This window comes from Macrobrachium rosenbergii, chromosome 11, assembly GCF_040412425.1.
Source record: "Macrobrachium rosenbergii isolate ZJJX-2024 chromosome 11, ASM4041242v1, whole genome shotgun sequence".
NCBI classification, from domain to species: domain Eukaryota; kingdom Metazoa; phylum Arthropoda; class Malacostraca; order Decapoda; family Palaemonidae; genus Macrobrachium; species Macrobrachium rosenbergii.
Window position 1 is genome coordinate 27,087,129 of NC_089751.1, and position 22,437 is coordinate 27,109,565.

Here is a 22,437-nt window from a genome sequence, read left to right on the forward strand (position 1 = left end):
TCAGTGCGCAATAACAAGTACATATTCTTATATTCGGCATGCAATCACAGCTATCCTCTTAATATTCATTGCAGCGGGTACTGGCAAATAACTCCATCACTTCCATAATGGTGGGGATTACGTCCTCCCAGTGACTGAGTAAATATCTGTCATAGGAACCAAAATAAGGAAGGATGTGGGGAATCTCCTCCAAACTCCATTTCCAGATTTCACATTGGTACTAGGCTCTTCGGCTGTTGTCCTAACCTCTAAAGGAAAGACGCACTGGAGGGGCCACGAGCTGACATAGTCTTTCTCTTGAGGAGATATTGAGTTAAAGTTCACTGACACTTTTTAACTCTGTTTGAACGGCTTAGATGACTCCAGTGCTTTAAAACCTAGAGAGAGATTTCCCAACTTGAACCAGGTTATGTTTTTGTCTGACCCTGGTGAGCAATGTAAGGGACAGGCTTTTTCCCTGTCCCCTTTGGTACTAGTTTTCCAATATACTATCTATACATCAGGTGATCCTGATAGTCTGCCAATGATCAAATTTTCCGGCAACAGAGGCAGAATTCTCCTAAGAAGTCATGCTATTACAAGCGGAGATAGTTTGAGCTGATGTCTAGGGAAAGTAAGGTATTTCTGGATGAAGGAAAAGTTCAAGATGAATGGGTGAGTACAATAATTGTCACTGCATAAAGGGTATTAGTGATAAATCAGTGTAACAATTCCAAGGATATAATTTTTCTTGGTGTATGAAGGAAGGCATATAGAGGAGTTTTGTTTAAGAATTTACAACAAATTAAGACTGCGACAGAATGAATAACAGGAGACAAACAACGAGTGCTTAGATATGGCAGAGACTATGGTTATTAAGCGTCTTTTAAGAAAAGTTATATGAGAGGCTTGAATGCAAAAGACGAAAGTTACACCAGGCTTACATAGCTCTAGAAGAGTAAGTGATAAAACTGATACATATGTACTGAAGAGGGTTTTAGGCATGTATATATCATATAAGAAAATAACTGTTTGAAGCTAATATAAGTTTTTAAGATGGAGGCGAAGTGGTTGTAGAATAGACGAGCAAGTGACTGGTTTAGTGTAAATTTATTTTAATAAGATTTGTTACACAACTATTGAATAAGTAAGGAATACTGCTTTATAGAGATGAAGAATCTGGTGAGAATATATCTCAACCAATCTAAGTACTAGTAATTTAGCGATAGCCGTTATGAATTGCTTTTTCAGAGCACTGTATTTTATTTTATCATTTTTTTCGAAATGGATTTGTACTACTCTCTGAGAACAATGAAAAATAGACAAAATAAAAATAATGTGCTAAAAATTTTCGTATTTTGAGACCTCCAAAAACACATTAAGATAATGTCTCGCTAAAAATTATCATTTCAAGCGCTGCTAGGTCTTGCATTTAAGAAATTTCAACACTGCAAGCGAGCCACTTTCCCCTTTTCCGCGCGTTTTTTTTAACACAAAATAAATTGAGAATTTTTTTTATATAAAATGTAGTGAAGCGAATGCTCCCCTTCACTATACAAAAATTTTCGTGTTTACACTACATGATGAAAAATTTTTCTCTTGGTCTAGAAAAAGATAAAAAACTAATAAAACTGAGCTTCTAACAGTGTATATTCCTGTTAACTGTGATTTTTATGAACAGGAATTCTAGTAACCTAGCCACTGGGAGTGGAGCAAGTCACCCCAACTCAGTACTGGTCCCAACGGCGCCAATAACCTAGATGTTGCGACGGCAGTGTTAATAGCCACAAATCAATCAAACGATTATCGGTCTCAAGCCGGATGAATATGGAGGGTTGGAGCCAGGAAGGGCACCAGTTCGTTAAACATCAGCCTATGCCAATTATGAAATGAGTCATTAAGATAGAAACAGCTGGAGGGAGACCCATTAAAAACAGAGACTGAAGAAAGAGAAGATAAACGGGAATTCCAGTGCAGCGTGGACAGCGCATTCATTCCCGTTCTCGTTCATCTGCATTTGGAATACTTCGAAACTGTAATTATAAAACTCATTAAAGTTAAATGGCATAGTTTGGTGAAGCTAGCGGGTCGCATTAACAATCTGGTATCCGATCGTTAAAAGCTTTATAAGCGTTTTATTCTTTTAAACCAAATAACCTTTTACCAAATGAGAAAATCAAAGTAATACAGGAAACGGGTAGCAGATATATATATATATATATATATATATATATATATATATATATATATATATATATATATATATATATATATATATATATATATATATATATATATATATATATATATATATATATATATATATATATATATATATATATATATGTATATATATATATATATATATTTTTGCAAATGACATCCAAACATGTGATTGTGCCTTTTCTAATGCTGGGTAAATGCGAAAGGTCAGAAGCAGCACACGATTGCTGGGTAAAAATTCAAAACTTTCCCTTTTGCAATAAAATATCTCAAGGCTTTTACTTTAGCACCTACATAAATTCCCATTTGGGGTCGTTCTTCCGGAAGCCATATATCAAATAGCAGGGAGCGTATTCTTCGCTATCACTGTAGGATAGGATGTAAATTTTGTGGCGGCAAAGATTTTTCCACGTAACACAAGGCCTTGTTATTCAAAACTCCTTTTGCAATAAAATATGGTGCACATAAATTCCCATTTGGGGTCGTTCTTCCGGAAGCCATATATCAAATAGCAGGGAGCGTATTCTTCGCTATCACTGTAGGATAGGATGTAAATTCTCAAAGATTTCTCTCTCTCTCTCTCTCTCCGTATGGTCAAGTCTCTCTCTCTCTCTCTCTCTCTCTCTCTCTCTCTCTCTCTCTCTCTCTCTCTCTCTCAACTTTTCACTTTAGACAACAAACACTAGAATATGAATAATCATTTAAAATTACCATATGCTGATTTCCTTTTGGTAACTTTTGACCATTCTTTTATCTCTATGATACTTGAATTACTTCTGGCTCTTATTTTTCTGGAGTATTCGTTTATAAAAAGATCACATGCATCTTTAATGAATTTTTAGCATTATTTACAAAACAAAGTAATTATTCACAAAACAAAGATAGGACCTTCTACTAGCAACAAAAAAAAAAATTACGCGGAAGACAGCCTTCGCGCAGTTGGGAAATATTTAGAATAACAGCTACTCGTAAGTTAACCCCAGTTAGAGAATTATCAGCTGATTGTTGAAAGATAGTGTAAAAAATATAACTGACTGCATCCTTTCAAGTCTTCTTACATCTTGGGCAAAATGAATTCACGGGATTCAAGACATTGCATTACATTAAATTTTAATTTTTCAGCTGCATTAGTTCACATCATAAAAGGTTTCTTGAGACATTATTATTACATTTGGCTATCAACTCCTATGAGACCTTTCCCTCCCATGAATTTGTTTATTTAGGTAAACTAAGAGAGCATTATTCATTTCACAGGTTTCAATTTATTATTTATATTCATTTGTTGTGCAGTTAAATTCATCGTTCTATTCGCCCAAATTGAATTATATCCAGTTCACAAATCATACATGGGGTTTTCTAAATGTAGATGGTTCTTTGTGTCTGTGTTCAGGACTGTTTAGAGGAGCATATGTTTATTACGTAGCTGAATGAAAAAATTCTATCCACAATAAATATTTTCAAAACTAATGCGATCAGTCCAAAGTCAAAGCATATGTTTATTACGTTGGTGAATTAACAAATACTATCCACAATAAATATTTTCAAAACTAATTCGATCAGTCCAAAGTCAATGACAATGACAAGCAAAGGGTGTTTGATACGATATTCCAACTCTTGCTTGTTAACGAAATTATGTTCACCTCTTAATTGTAACATGTATCTAAATTATTATTATTATTATTATTATTATTATTATTATTATTATTATTATTATTATTATTATTATTATTATTATTATTATATTATTATTATTATTATTATTATTATTATTATTATTATTATTATTATTATTATTATTATTATTCAAAAGATGAACCCTATTCATATGGAACAAGCCCACAAGGGCCACTGACTTGAAATTCAGGCTTCCAAAGAATATGGTGTTCATGAGGAAGAAGTAAAAGGAGGTAAAGGGAAAAACCATGAGTCAGAAAGCACAGTAATCTAATCAAATTTATGATGTTCTCTAATTTCTTACCATGAAACTCAGGAATGTTATTTAGAGCTTGCAGGTCACTGATGAGCAAATACATAGTACTATTGTTTAAAAAAAATGTGCAAAAATCGACTCATTAACTGGTTTTCGTTGCATGTCACTATCCACAAACAGAACCCACGTAAGATGACAGTACTTAGCAAAACAAGCAATATATACAATATATACATATATATATATATATATATATATATATATATATATATATATATATATATATATATATATATATATATATATATATATATATATATATATATATATATATATATATATATATATATATATATATATATATATATATATATATATATATATACAATGAATCACGAAAATATGGAATATGATATATATATAAACAACTGAATCACGAGGAAAGTAAAATATGTCCCTAACATGATGAATATATATAAATAAAGGCAAATGTCACGAGGAAAGTAAAATAACTGTCCCTAATGGCATTTGAATTTATATATATATATATATATATATATATATATATATATATATATATATATATATATATATATATATAAAGTGTGTATGACTTTCAGAAAGAGAGGAAGGCAATTTCTGTGACCCTGTTAACTTGAGTATTATTGATAACAACAATGCAATGAGAAACTTGAAAAAAATGCTCCGGTTATCTGGTGGAGCTTAAATCTTTTAACAACAGAGCCGTTAAAGCGTCTTATCACGTTTCCTGGTATCTCTTTCATCTTCTTGGTCTTCCATTAGGAGAAAAGGATCCTTTAAAAGTCTTGGCAAAACTCCACTTTATCAGAAAAGAAACGATTTGAAGCCCTCTTTTATTTTCATGCGCCCGGTACGCGGTTTTCGATTTTCACGATTTTGATTCTTATTTACTTTTCATTCATTTGGTAAATTATTATCATTTTTATTATCATTATTTAAGTAGATGAAACCAATTCACATGGAACAAGCCACAAAGGGGCCATTGACTTGAAATTCAAATTTCCAAAGAATGTTGGTTTCAACCTCCCACTGCAGGTCCCACACTGCAGCAGTAATTGATCATGATACAGAGCCAGTGATTTTTCATCGCCCTGGGGGAGACGCGAACCTGCGACATGAGTGGCATGCCACGACACTAACCACTACACCAGCGGACCCGCAGAAACTAAGTGACAATGAAGGAATATGAGAAAATATACCTGAATTTGTTGTTTTGCTATACCTAGGGTTAGGTTATGTGGAATCCTGGAACTCAGGCAATGCTTAAAAAAAAGTTTCAGTTCTTAGTCTTGGCTTCTTTGCTGAAGATGTGCGACTCTTCTTCGTGGGATTATTTGTATTGCAAAATTTCACAATAAAAATTTGGTTTTTGAACGTTTCTGACACTTATTTCCTTAGTAAATTAACTGTTTTAAAGATTCTGGACCCCTTATATCCTACATTGTGTTCAACAATAGTGGGAAACCGGATTTTTGTGTTGTGGAAAATACGAAATGAGTGAAACACAAGAATGCATTCTGATTTCTTGCATTTCTGCAAGTTCTGAATTTGATTAAGGTAATGTTTAGTGAACAATTTAAAAGTGACACCACAAGCATATTAAGGGTCTAGTGTCCTAGGTTGGGTAGGATTATGGTAGTATATATACACATATGCAATTTAGGCTGAAGGCCAAGCGCTAGGACCTATGAGATCATTCAGCGCTGAAAGGAAAGTTTAGAGTAAGAGGCTTAAAAGTGTAACAGAAAGAAAACCTCGCAGCTGCACCATGAAACACTGTTAGAAGCGGGTGGAAAATAAGATGGAAGACGGACATGAATAGAGGTACAGTAATAGAAATGAAAGGGGTTGCAGCTAGGGGCCGAAGGGACGCTGCAAAGAACCTTAAGCAATGCCTACAGCTCACCCCGTGAGGTGCACTAACGGTACTATCCCCCTACGGAGGATTAAAGTTAGTTGTGGTTGGGTTAGACTGTACCCATTCTATTTATTTTAATCTACTGTGTCCTAGGTTTGGTTAGGTGTTGAAGGGGGCCTCCAGAGAAAGAGAAGGACCTCTGTTCAGGGAAGGACACGACCTCCTAGGTTAAGCTAGGTTAGTTGTGGTTTGGTTATGTCACAGCCTAGATCAACAAGATTCGGAGAACAACAGCACCAATACGCAGTAAATGTACCTCGCTGTTCAACTCTCAGTTCCAGAGGTCCTTTATTCCTCACACCATTGGACTGTGGAACAGTCTCCCTGAGGATGTCGTGCAACTGGAACCTTAAAATTTCAAGCGAAGATGCAATGCTTTACTACCCTAATGCTATTCTCCTTGCATTTTAATACATTTTTATCTGTTTATTAATTTTTAGTTTTCCTTTAATAAGTGACATCTCTTTCTGTGTTTCCCTTTACCCTCTCTTCTTTCCTAGTGCACCATATTCTTTGGAAGATTGAATTTCAAGGCAATGTCCCCTGCGGGCTTGTTCCATATGAATAGGGTTTATCATCTGAATAATAATAATAATAATAATGATAATAATAATAATAATAATAATAATAATAATAATAATAATAATAATAATTATTATTATTATTATTATTATTATTATAATAATAATATATATAATAATAATAATAATAATAATAATAATAATATTATTATTATTATTATTATTATTATTATTATTATTATTATTATTATTATTATTATTATTATTATTAGTTATTTTAATTTAGTGCCCTAGTTTTGGTTGAGGGTTGCCGGGGCAAAGCCCTCCTGGCCAGGGATGGAACCGGCGCCCAAGGTCAAGTCATATTAGAATACACCACTGTATCTCACTCGTTCTGTAATTTCCCCCACATAAAACCCCGATTTCCCACTGTATTCCTCATAATTGTTAGAATAGAATTGAATATAGAATTTACGCCAAAAGCCAAGCGCTGGGACCTATGAGACCATTCAGCACTGAAAAGGAAATTGACAGCAAAAAGGTTTGAAAGGTGTAACAACAAGAAAACCACGCTGTTGCACCCATGATCAGTTGTTAGGAGAGGGTGGAAAGTAAGCTGGAAGAAAGAGTATGAAAGGAGGTACAGTTAAAGGAATGAAATGGGTTGCAGCTAGGGGCCGAAGGAACGCTGCAAAGAACCTTAAGTAATGCCTACAATGCACCGCATGAGGTGCACTGACGGCGCTACCCCCTACGGAGCTCGTAACTGTTGGATGTACTGGGGTCCAGCAGTACCTCTAAACTGCTAATTTGCCACTGAAATGAATTTCAGAAACGCTGAAAACACACCAACACATATGAAAATCATATTCACAACTCCGAATTAAGTTTACTGTTGACAGTAAGATTTTACCGTAATGTGAGAAATGTTCATAAAAAAAATAAATATCTTTACGTTTTTGTTTTGAAAAAAAAATCGTATATCACGAAAGAACCACGCACATACAACCCATTCCGGGAAATTCCAATTATTTTTCATTTAAACAGGAAATTTAATGTATATGTGATACACTTTTTTAAAAACTTTTGTTACGAAAGTTTTAACCACTTTGACTAATTAAAATCACCCCTTGGAGAGAATTCTGGTTGAAAAGCATTAATTTTTTATTTTATCTATGCTGGTTAATTTGTTTAATCTTGGTAATGTACTTTATCAAATTTTATAATCTACCTAATAATTGTGTATAAAATTTGTATTGTATGATTGCACTGTACATATCGTATTTACAAGAATTACGTGTGTATCTACATATTTACAAAAATTGTGTGTATTTATATACAAAAGCATGTTTTGCAGATATAAACCATAGATACCGTTCTTGGTTCGTGTCGGGCGGGGCGCCCTCCCGAACTCTAGACCAGGCGCTCCCGTCAGGAAGTACAGGAAGGCCATAGAGGGAAGCACAAGTAACACCTGGTATGTCCCTGAGGCCTCGCCCGACATGACCCACGGACGGTATCTAATGGTTGATATCTGCAGAATATGCTTTTGTATATAAATACACACAATTTTTTGTAAATATGATATATATATATATATATATATATATATATATATATATATATATATATATATATATATATATATATATATATATATATATATATATATATATATATACAATACAATCATATCATACATTAGGCCTATAAATTTTACACACAACTATTAGGTAGATTCTAAACACATTGTTTTATCATTATAGGCTACTTATTTGTAAGTTAGACATAAAGCTTTCGACCCCAGAAAGTGGTTCATCCTTTTAATCCTTGGACCAAACCCCGTTTAGGTCTGCTGTTTACTCTGCAGGTAGAGACAAAATTACTGTAAACCCAGTTTGTAAGCCCGTAGTCACTTGATAGTGCCACAGAGTGGTGAAACAGCTGTCGTGACAGAAAACAAAAAATGGAAGAAAGAAGTTTGTATGTTCTTCGTCGAAGATTGACGGATGAGAATCTGAAAAAACTCCGACGATATGGAGATTTCTGCAAAAAAATCATTGCCACCAAAGCAATTGCTTTTAACAAAAACTGTCCGAGAAAAAAAACTATGCACTATGTATATATATATATATATATATATATATATATATAAATATATATATATATATATATATATATATATATATATATATATATATATATATATATATATATATATATATATATATATATATATATATATATATATATATATATATATATATATATATATATATATATATATATATATATATATATATATATATATATATATATATATATATATATATATATATATATATATATATATATATATTTTATATATATATATATATATATATATATAAATATATATACTTTTATATATATATATATATATATATATATATATATATATATATATATAAATGGAAAACTTTTAGTTTGTTTGCGGTTTATCTTCTATATATATAAAAGTGAATGTTTGTATATAATTTTGGCTTCTACAGAAATCCAAACAGCTTGACAGACCCAGTCAAAATTTTGCACACGGCCTCTATGTCACCCCAGAAAGGTTTTTAACTCAAAATCAAACTCCTACCCCGTGGGAGACAAACAAACAGACAAAAATAAATTGAAACTTTCGTTTTTACGTCGCCTTTTCCTTCAGTTTTCAGGGATTATTCTCCTTTTTTACCAGACACTTCACCTTTTCTTCTGGTTTTGCCAGAAGTAGGATTAACCTACAGCTATAAACCCCCTATAACATAAATTTTTGATAAGAATTTAAGTGAATTTTGATCATAATTTATGATAATAATCAATAGAATTACATGAACACCAACATTGTTGTTGGCTGTGCTGGAATAATCGAAATATCACCTTGGACACTCCTGCAGTTGGAATTAAGTATCATGCGAATTGGCAAAAAACTCCACTGCATACAGAAGATAAGTTTCTTTCCACATTGCTTGGTACTGATTACCTGGAAGATAATGACTGAAAACTCTAGATTAAAACTTTACAGGAATGTAGATCATTAGATCTGGAAATCTTTTCCGAAAGGCACTTGGAGGGTAAATGTATTAGATGCAAATAAGGATTTAAGAGATGGCAACTACTGCACTTCAAGTAGCTCGAAGTGCTCTCAGTTTACACAACACGTCAATCCTTACCTTTTGCTGATGTAATCATACACAGCAAGGAAAAGTATTCCCATCATTTAGGGAAAAAATTATGGTTTATGGTTATATAAAGAATGATATATACTCATTTCTATCTTTTATCAGTGTGTATTTGTTCAAACAATAAATACCAATTCCCTAACATTCCTCCATAAAGGGAAAGATTTTGTTTGATTCATAATTACGTTATTGAATGAATTGACCAAGTTTATAGATGCCGTATGTGCAACTTTATACACAATTCTACATTAAGAAATTTGATGTCATTGTAAAGATAATGAGTTGTAATTTATTATGTTAAATGTTAAAAACGTCCTAAAACTAATATAAAAAAATACGTATCACGAGTTGAAGTTAGCCGTATAGGGAAGTGTTTTGCCACTTTTTTTTTCTTAATATGATGAGGGAGTGGAAGGCTATCTCTTGCAGCGATTCACTTAATAATAGGAGAGAAGTAAAAAGCCATAACAGAGTATAGACTAAATATTTCTTATTAAAAAAAGACGTCTACTCTCATACAATATTACCAAATGAGTTTAAATTAGAACTGAGGAGTTGGTTCAGTTTTTATAAATTCGACAGTGAAGTTTACTGTCAATATAGTAACACATATCATAAAAAGATATCATTGGCCTGGGCCTGCACCAAATTGTCTGTATCACATGGAAATATTGTTTTAGATTTTTATCGTATGATTTGGACTTATAGTAGCCTACAAATAGCACTGAAGGGTCTAATAGTGAAATGAATAAGTCCATACATAATTTTCATATTCTGATCAGAGCAACTGAGATGCTTACCAGATGAAATACAGTGGCAAACTGTCACGAAATTGGCACTAACCTGTCCACACGTGCAATTACCTGTCAATCGGTCAGAAGATATTTAGGCAATACCATCAGTTCATCTGTTCTGGTGAGTGGACTGTCTCCGCCCACAAACTGTTGTCTACACACAAGTTTTAACAGCAGTTTCGATGAACTGACAGAAGAAATGACCGGTAAACTTGAGAGAGAGAGAGAGTTTACTGAATGTCATTCAGAGTTTTTCCGGGCAGCGCCGGGTTGGTCAACTAGATAGATATATATATATATATATATATATATATATATATATATATATATATATATATATATATATATATATATCAGTGTAAGAGTCAAGAGTGAGTCAATCCATATTAATAATCATCAATAATGGGAAGAGGACACACGCAGATGTACAAGCTGTCTTTATTCCAACGTTTCGTCATTGTCCATTTAATTACATCATCAGTGCTGTTAAATTGAACATTAAATTCCTTGTAAAATTGTAAGAACTAAAAATTAAGAATTTAGAACAGCGAAAATTATCCTTACCAAATTTGATAAATATATACAACATTAAAATTAAGGGAATGAACACAATTTAAAAAATGTTTACATTAAAATGAGAGGTAACAGAATATATAGTGAACTAAAATTGAAAATAGCAGTGAACAGAGTTACAGAACAAAAGATTAAACGACCGACTTAGAGGAGCGTTTCTATTTATGTTTCTATTTATGTTTACATTTAGTTTAAAGCTGTCACTCCTCTGGTCGGTCGTTTCATCTTTTCTTCTGTAACTATGTTCACTGCTATTGTCATTTTTAGTTTACTGTATATTCTGTTACCTTTCATCTTAATGTAAACATTTTTTAAACTGTGTTCATTCCCTTAATTTTAATGTTGTACATATTTCTTAAATTTGGTAAGAATAATTTTCACCTTTTTAAATTCTTAATTTTTAGTTCTTACAATTTTACAAGGAATTTAATGTTCAATTTTAACAGCACTGATGATGTAATTAAATGGACAATTACGAAACTTCGGAATAAAGACAGCTTGTACATCTGTGTGTGTCCTGTTCCCCTTATTGATGATTTTATATATATATTATATATATATATATATAAATATATATATATATATATATATATATATATATATATATATATATATATATATATATATATATATATATATATATATATATATATATATATATATATATATGGAAAGCTCATAGGTCACAGATATTGTATGAATTACAATATACAGTAGATTTTTTAAAAGTAAGTGTGGCTAAATGCATTGTGAAGAACCTTGAGAGAATGCTTAGCTGGTGTCTGGCGCACGTCCTGATTAGGAAAACTGTATGTGTGTCAAACGCGTCAGATATTCTTGAGACGTGAAAACATCCCTGCCTGGCGACAAGACTTTGTGAGTTTGTTCACCAGAAATGTCCGGGTTCCAGAGAATTCGTTCATATGTGTATTTTTTTGGGGCGGAGCCCCAGGGTGTGAAGGGATTAGTTATCAAACTAACTGTCATTCAAAGATCAACACTGAATGTTGACAGAAGCCTTCAGTGAAGGTTCTGTGGTTTAAGACCTGTTGATTAGGACTATGAACATTGCTGTTTGGAGGTAGGAAACATTTTAGATTTCCCAAACTGTAGATTGTTCTTTTCATTTAACATATATCTCACTTGTGTCAGATATTTTATACACTGTGTACTTTATAAGTAACATGGCAGGAATTCCCATATCTTTGTTTTTATGCATTTGTTTAACAAGGGTTTTATTTGACTTCTTCAGATGTTTTGCTGAGGAAGAGGTTAAGATGTACTCATTGGGGAATATACTGTACTTTGGCTTATTTTGACCTATTGTGGGGAAATTATTTAGAGAGAATAATTAGTTGAATATGGTGGACCTTAATATATTTGATCATTTGGTGAACATTAGTATTCCATTTTATTTCAGATCCTGTTTCTTGCAATCCAGTTATGTTAGATTATTGTTAAATAATTCTGGGTAAGTCACTATCAAGCTACGAATAAATGGGACTTCTTGACTGTTAGCAAAGGTATAATGGGATTTACTCTTTGTTGGGAAACACACATATATGATTGTTTCGGAAGTAATATATTTTCATATATGTTGCGAAAATTTTTGTGGCCGACTGGTTAGTGTGTCTGTAGACCTTCCCACGGGACGGTGGACTTATTATCAACTTAAAAGAGAGAGAGAGAGAGAGAGAGAGACGGTGATGTGAGAATGCATACACGGTCAACATGGCAGAGGTGGGTGGATATCGTGTATGATGGGAGATGGTATTCAAATGTGGCCGACTGGTTAGTGTGTCAAGTCCTGATTCCTAGCCACGTCGCTTTGATGCAGTCACTATCAAATTCCTGGTAACATATATGAAAAATAAATGGGACTGATTGTATATGAATCACGGTGATGTGATAAATGACTGTTAGCAAAGGTACGTCTCCAAACGCAAAACACCTGAATGGGATTTACTCTTGTGGCCGACTGGTTTTGTTGGTCCTGATTCCTCGTCCGTCGCTGGTTCGATCCCACACGGTGGACTTATTACACTTAAAACACATATATGAAAATATATATATATATGGATATTATATATTGTATATGAATATATATATAGTATATATATATACACGGTCAACATGGCAGAGGTGGGTGGATTCAAAGTTTATTTTTCACTTAAATAGTTCATTATTCCTCGTCCGTCGCTGGTTGACGGGCGGTGGACTTATTAAAAAAGTAACAATTTAGTTATATAGAGTGAATATATGTACACACTGATATGAACACGGTGATGTGATAAATATATATATATATATATATATATATATATATATATATATATATATATATATATATATATATATATATATATATATATATATGTTTCAAATTATTTTTCAAATAGTTCATTATTATTTGTGAGCAAAGAATTTAGTTATATATATATATATACACACATACACACACACACACACATATATATATATATATATAATATATTTATATATATATATATATATATTCTTTCTGAGTGTAACTTCTACGAATAATTCATGAATTGTAGAGATACCGATAGTCAATCTACAATGAACTCAAGATAATTCCCTGAATAAAAATAGCTCAAGAGAGTATTGTAAAATGAAGCCTAGAAGTCGAGCTATATCTGAGATAACGCACCGAATATCCATTTGAAATTTAAATGTTTATTAATAACAATATATATATTTTATATGATTGTGATAATATTGATAAAAGAGAAGCATGCATAGTTTGGTTTCATTAAATCCCTAAAAGAAAAAGGACAGACAATGGAGGCGCACAGAGCCACCAAGATGAAAAAGCCAGCTGCTTTATGTCAAGTCTCAGCATTAAAATTTTTCACACGGAAATTCTCTCGAGCTTGCGCAAGGCTTATCATGTAAAGCTTGCAATTATGTAACAAAATTACTCCCATTTGTTTCGCAAATATCCACTCTTAGTAAAGGATGCAATGTACAGAAGGAAAATGTTCCAGGAATGGTTATGCTTTCGTACATCGTGTATGTTTGTGTGCTTTTCTTAGAGCATTGCGTGTTTATTAAGAGTGTAATAATCTTAAAGGCAGGGATATTGCGTGGCCTAAGATCATTTCTGCCATAAACGAAAGTTTTGCAGATCAGTGTACGAACTCATATGCCTTTATGTGGGTTTAGGGCCATATTTATATAATGTGGGTGGGAATATCGAACATCGTACGCTGAATACGGGAATCATTGTATAAAATTGGTTCATGATTGTGTTTCTTTATAATAATGGGTTGGTCCGCATTTCAAGATTCAGCTATATTGCGGCATTATTTTTTTTTTACATCTGAAACCTCACTTTTTTCACTGTTATTTTCTTGGAAGTTATTCATATAGTGGTTATACACGGATGGCGAAACTTGGGGTGGTACGTCCTTTTTCCTCTTTCACGGGTAATAATGATTGCACTGAGATTATCCATTACTGTACAGTTTTCTAGCAATCCATTTCAGTTTGGAAGATTGTGTATTTTTCACACTAAAAATTCGTATAGTTGGCATGGACGACGACTCTAGTAACTATGGATATTTTATGTTTATATTGGTAAGTGTTTCCGGTGATGATTATGTACCTTTTCATTTTTGGCAGTTTTTTACTGGAATGAGAGGAGGACATGACTTGCATTTGCACTTGATAAGGAAAAAGGAACCAGAACATACACATAAAATTACATATACAAACAAATTTTCATATGGTGTATGTACTCCATGCCTTGCATATTAAAGTAAAAAAATACATGAGCATTACCATTACTGATTTATAAATGAATTGTTTCTGAACATTAGGCCGAGCACAGGGGCACTTTTAGCCATTCAGTGCTCAGGACAGTGAGAAGATGGAATTGGAAGGCTGGACAGCAACATGGAAGAAAGGAAGAGGGAATGGAGGTAAAGTAAAGGGCTGAAAAGTGGGTGCAGCTAGTAGCCAAAATGGAGTTACAGTGTGAATTTGAAAAAAAAAGTTATATTCCCTAGTCACTGAAAAATGTTATGTGATGCATATGATATTCATATGTTAGCTGAGTGGTCGAAATTGACTGTTTATCGTTGTATCTAGGCCAGAGACCAACGGCTCATGTTCGAATCCTGGCTGGGACAGCTCCATTTATCAGTTGCAAGGTTTCGAACGTGGGCCATTAGTCTAGATACAACGATAAACAGTCTAGTTTGACGTTGCGGCCATCAAAAAGATATAACTGATATCGACTGTGATGTATATGGAGATGGGTTGATGTCTCTTTTAAGTGCAGAACCTGGATTCGACAGAAACATGATAGGTGACAGATCAAAGTCAACTGTGCATCGCTGTAGCTAAACCAAAGACCCGGGTTCAAATCCTGGGCGGGCAGACGAATTTATCAGTTATAATTCTCATTGGGAGTTAGATGAGACAGAAATGGGGAGACGGAGATAGTCTACGGTCATTCCTGCCTCGCAAGCAACAAAGTCAGCGCTTGGGATATGCCTTGTTGTTAGCAGGTGGGAGTGGATCGCTTCAAGTGTAGTTCAGTTGTAGCAACTTCATCCTGAAACTATTTCCAATAAACCGAAAATTCAGATCTTCTGAAGCCAACTATTTTGAAGGGAAAGTTAGTAAGGGTGCGACTATATATGGGGTGAAATTCAATCGGAATTATGAGGGTTAAATGAAACAGCTACCAGGTTCTCCTGAGGGAAATTAAGCTAAATCAAGTGGAAATCTCTTTTTTAAGCGAAGCACGAAATTTTGTATAATTCTATGCCCGTTATGAAGTGAAATGCAGTCTGTCAGGGTGAACGAGCGAGTAGGAACTATTATGAAATCCCCGGGGATATGAAGGCTTTGATGGGATTCTGCAACATTACCCAGTAATGTACCGGTCCGCGGAGCGTTCCTGCGCAATGTATATTCATATTACTTGTAGCAAGGACGGGCACAGACACGGTAATCATAGCAACGCAAATTAATAACAAATGGTTGTCGACGGGGGTGAGGGCGGCGACGCTCCGAAATAGAAATGGAAAAGAGATAAGCGTGGACGAGTGAGGCCGATGGCGCTTAATAAAGTGCACTGTTATTACTCTTACCAATATATAAAACAACTATCAAGCTGCAACAGTGCATAGATGTAAATGCTAAAAAGTTCTGATTACTTTACTAGCTATATTTAGTTTCACTGAGTATGAAAAGGATGTGACAGTATTACTTGATTTTTTTTATTGAACAGATTAAATGCAATATCTCACGCCAAATTAAAAGCTATATTCAGTTTCACTGGGCATAAAAAGGACATAGTAGTATCAGTTCATTTTTTTATTGAACAGATTAGATGTAATGTCTTATGCCAAATTAAATAAACTTCTAAAACTTTACTTAGCATTTACGTGAAGCAGCTAAATCACTCTACTATCCTGCAGAAAGTTGCCTTTTTCAAGGCTCTTGCTTCTGGGTGCATGACGATTCAATAGGGCATGTTATGGAAACTAAAAACCATTCATATATGCCCATACACACACACACACTATATATATATAATATATATATATATATATATAATTTATATATATATATATATATATATATATATATGTTTTTATATATTATATATATATATATATATTTATATACGTGTGTGTGTTGTGTGTGCTTGTGTGTTTGTGTTACTTAGTGTATTCGTTAAAGTTATGAAATTTTTGTATTTAATATAAAAAATATTAAAAACCAAGTTGAGATAGAATATTTACAGATGTTTATTTTTTTGTTATGTTAAAGAGAACATTACGGTTAAATCTGTTATAAATGACAGAATGCTTGATAATACACCTATCAATACATATCAATAATGACTTATTTTTTCTTTGTTTACACTAAGGTTTGGTAAATATCATATTTACGAGAATTTTCCTGATATCATGGGTTCTTGACATATCTACCAAACTATCTAGAATATTTTAATCAGACTCATGGTAAGTGAGCCTTGAAGATACTAAAAGAACATATTCTATTTCAGGCAAGAAACAATATGTTCCAGCATATCGAACTTTTCACGTAATGAAAAGAGCCAAATTTTGGTTTGATAATTTCCCAGCACACTACAAGGTGGGACCAATTATCAGTATCTTAAAACGAACCCCTACAAAATACAGTTCAGTGCGTCGTTATTGTATTTATGGGATATAATGAAGGGTGAGTTCTGAACCTGAAAAGTAGTAATCTGAATCTAGAGGGCGGATAGTGAACCTGATCAAGGATGTCGTGCCAACCTAGGCTCAGATCACTAGAGAGAGATCCCGACTCATCACGCCAACTAGGAATAGTTGTAGTTACCCGCAGAATTCCATATGGTATGGTCCTTAAGGCAAAATCAATCAGAGCATTAAAAAGAGCAAATTTTTAAGGACATTTCACGTTCCTCATTTTAACTTGGTTTTCTACATGTCACTATTGGTAAAGGAAAAAATCCCAGCTGTGCAAGAGGAAAGTAATGATTGTTTTAATATGTTTAATGTCAAGTGTTTAGTACTTAATTTTAAAATCGCTTGGAATAGCTACTTAACACAGATTGCATTACAACAATTCTTTAAAGGTGTTGTACATTACCAACGAACTGCACAAGACACCTTTTTAAAGGCATATCCAATATTCCATAATGCTAAGACATAATTAAATGAACAGAACCTAAGGAAATGTACTAGTATCTTACTACCTATATATTTAACTATCTATCTTTCTGCCCATCTGTCTATCTATCTATCTATCTATAATACATACATACATACATATATATATACATACATATATATATGTATGTATGTATGTATGTATATATATGTGTATGTGTGTTTGTGTGTGTATGTACGAAGAACTATACATAACACAACTGTGGTTGCAATTTACAGATGGGACAAAATCATCTTTTCACCATAGCAGAAGAGCATCGAAAATAGAATAAATGTTGGTGGCAGGAAGCAAAGGCTAAATTAATACTCTGGAGAAATTGTCAACCTAATGCTGACTTGGTGACTAGCCTCTGGTGCTGATAACATTCGGTAAGAGAACATTGTTGGACAAGATATGAAACAAGTTGCATACGTTTAACTGCGTAGACAAGGAAACTTACAGCCAATGCCTAACTTAAAAGTTAGAATTATATGACATAGCTTTCATGCATTACAAGAAGACAAAAATGGATTCATAAGTAATATGAAGCATTTTCAACTACTATAATCCTTCAGGTAAAGTGATAAAAGGTCGAAAGGAAATTTATTCATAGAGTGGGAGTATAGCATGAGTTTAACTGATCAAAAAATCAACTTTTCTCGGCACACAGCTTTGTATTTCCTACACCATACTGCACAGCAATTCATTAACGTTGAAACCAGCCTCATTTCCTGTTTTGTGTTGCTTCAATAACTGTTGTTTTTCATACTAAATAAAAACCTGAAAAATCCCAAAAACGAGTGTATGACATTACCTAAAACTCTACGTCCAACTGCATCAGCATATGCTGTTTGAAACTGAAATGCTCTTTAGTAGATGAGTTACTCAACCTTCATTACTTAGGTATGTATAGTGTAAGGAGGAACCTAATGGTTAACGATGGTAATCATTATCATCAGTTAGACAAAACTTTCCAAAGACACATCATCAACTTTGTGTTCGAGCCGTTGAATGAATAATAAATGGGTATTCTATACAATTAGATTTTTTTTCAAGGGCAGCACGTGTTTACAAAACATAATTATTGTTAAAAAATATTTATAACTTAGATTTTTTTAAAGACAACTTCCACACTAAATTTTAAGCTATACAGTATTTTTCCTTTTATAAGTTGACCTTGGGATACTTGTTGATTAAAATTAGTACAGAAAAGCGCTTAAACAAAATAATTTGTAAAATTTCTACTAGTAATATTCAGGGTTTTTTTATATTTATTTTGAAGCATTGCCTAGATCTCGGTCCCTCTTATTATTATTATTATTATTATTATTATTATTATTATTATTATTATTATTATTATTATTATTATTATTATTATATCGGTAGTAACCGTTCATTTAAGCATAAAAGCCGGCATCACACACACAAAAGGAGTCAATCCAACACAGACTCTCAATGGAATCAGACCTCAGGAGATGTTCCTAGGAGGAACGAAACGTCAGGAGGAAAACCAGAAATGGCAGCGGAAGCAGCAGAGGAATTAGGACAACTTGTCTTCAGCCTTCCAAAAGAAGAAAAAGACAGCATCAGAAGATTAGAAAAAGAGTACTTTAAACTGAATGGCATTGTAGCAGCAATCAAATTCAATAAAATATGCTATTATTATTATTATTATTATTATTATTATTATTATTATTATTATTATTATTATTATTATTTATTTATTTATTTTTTATCACTGTCATCCTATTCGACTGGGTGGTTTTTATAATGTGGGGTTCCGGGTAGCATCCTGCGTCCTTACGAGTCTATCACTTTTCTCACTATGTGCACAGTTTCTAGTTGGGCATTTTCTTTAGTTGGTGTCTGACCGTGTCTGTCGTGATCTCGGTGAATGTTTGTTTCATTCTCCCCATTTCTTCTGCCTTGATTTCCTGGAGCCACGTTGCATGTTTGTTGTGTGATACCGGATTACTAAATATGTTTTCGCAGGGTCTCTTACTTGGCTCGGTTTCAGGAATTTCCTGGTGGTTGTCTTTCCCTCTTAGTTGGCTGTATAGTCTTTCTGGTTGATTCCGAAGAGCTTGTTCTGTTGGTATCCTTTATTCCTGTTCATGTACCGTTGGATCTTAAGTGCTTTGACTTTACGCCTCTGTTTTATATCTTCTATTGTGTTGTTTAGGCCCTTCTCCTGTACTTGGTATTTCTAATTCAGTTCCTCTCTTGTTTTCTTGCTTCTTAGCCTCTTTTCTGCCATCTCTTCCAGTTTACTCAAGTCAGATCTCATCGCCATGATTTGTTTTTCCAGGCGCCTTTTCCAAGGCGGATTGCTGTTTTGGTGATATTATTATTATTATTTTATTATTATTATTATTATTATTATTATTATTATTATTATTATTATTATTATTATTATTATTATTATTATTCCAAATACCCTACATTGTGAAAAAAGGTTCAGAAAGTGATGATAAGTATTTAGATAGTGGAGACTATAGTATAACAAAAACAAAAAAGGACAGAAAATTACACGCAACATTACTGTAGGGCATTTAAATCACATTCAAGAGAATCATGTAATGTAATACATCATTTTCTTCGAAACCTCCCTCGGAATAAACTTCCCACAGCAGGCATGTGGCATTTACGAATAATACCGTTTCACATTTACAGTCATATATTACCTACAACCGAGACCTAATTATGGAGAGACGCTTGATGTCCATTAACAGGGGCCATAAACTATCCGGAGCCATTTCTTCATAAAGCGGAAAACTTTTTTTTTTTTTTTTCGGTAGCAGAAAGTCAGCAATTCAACGGGGTCTTTTTATATTTTCGAGATGAATAATATCACAGAATATGTGACTTAGTCAGTTTTCTGTTTTAATGCTTATTTATTTATTCATTTATCACTCATTATATCTTCCAATTTATTTACAACCGAGCTCCACACATCCGAACGACAGATTCTGTTTCATAATCCGATTTTTTTTAAAGGATATTTCGAATTTGCGAATATATGAAAATGAAATGATCAGTTGACGTGCGTGAAATTATCTTGTTATAAATACATATAATTTTAACGGCCTGCTTTTAAAAATAATTAGCTCGGAACTTGTTCAAATAAGAGGGTCTCACTGATGATAATAGCACTGCTTTTCAGAGACAAGGAAGGTTCAAATTTAGGAGGATTCCTTCAGTTATTAATTTGAACTGAATCCTTTATGAGAGAGGACACTTTCCTCAGGCTCTGCTTGTGTTTTGCTTCTGTTAAAACAGCCCATTGTTTTAAATTGCGACAGAGACTAAAAAAAAGAAGGAAAAAAATTATACATTGAAATGTTAATTTTGCTGACGATTGTCTCTTCTACATCATCACAACCGTGGGGAAGTTTTTTAATCCAGCAAGTTCTTACTTTTAACATCATAAAAAAAGGTGAGTATTCATACCTAAGTGTTTAAATAAAGAGGATAACGTCATGAAATACACATTAAAAATAGGTCATTCCTGTAAAGCGAGAGACCGATATTGTTATATGATAAATTTGAAACAACAGGAAAATATTAAATTCCTATCAACAGCGTTCAGAATAATTCAGGTTTAGGGATACCGTACATAAAGAATTCTGATTTAGACACTATACTGATATCCACACACGCTCATTTCATACATACATTCATACACAAAGCACACACACATATACATATATATACATATATATATATACATATATATATATATATATATATATATATATATATATATATATATATATATATATATATATATATCTGTATATATATACTATATGTGCTTCTCATTGGATGGGTCGATATCGTACTCGGCTAGCACTCTCCTAGGCCCGCGTTCGATTCTCCGGCCGGCCAATGAAGAATTGGAGGAATTTATTTCTGGTGATAGAAGTTCATTTCTCTTCATAATGTGGTTCGGATTCCACAATAAGCTGTAGGTCCCGTTGCTAGGTAACCAGTTGGTTCTTAGCCACGTAAAATAAGTCTAATCCTTCGGGCCAGCCCTAGGAGAGCTGTTAATCAGCTCAGTGGTCTGGTTAAACTAAGATATACTTAACTTTTCTCTCTCTCTCTCTCTATATCTCTCTCTCTCTCCACACACACATTTATATATATACATACATACATACATACATACATACATACATACACACATATGTATGTGTGTATGAATGTATGTATGTATGTATACCGCTAAAGACATGGACAACAAAATTGACATTGAAGTGGAGCAACATCTCATAAGCATGATTAATCCTCAGGTTTTGAGACAGAGTGGTCAGGCTTTTATTATACCCTACTGCGATATTAAGAAGAAATTTATTCAACGTCTTACGAAAACATTACCTAAAACTCATTATTATTTAAAGTTAACTGTTTTAAAACATGATAACTGGCAACACTATATTTGACTCTTATATTTCTTCTTTACTATTCATCTGTTTTCCTAGGCTATATTCATCTGATACAAAGAACAAATTACACTTGAAAATTGCGTAATCACATAAACTTCGAATCTCAG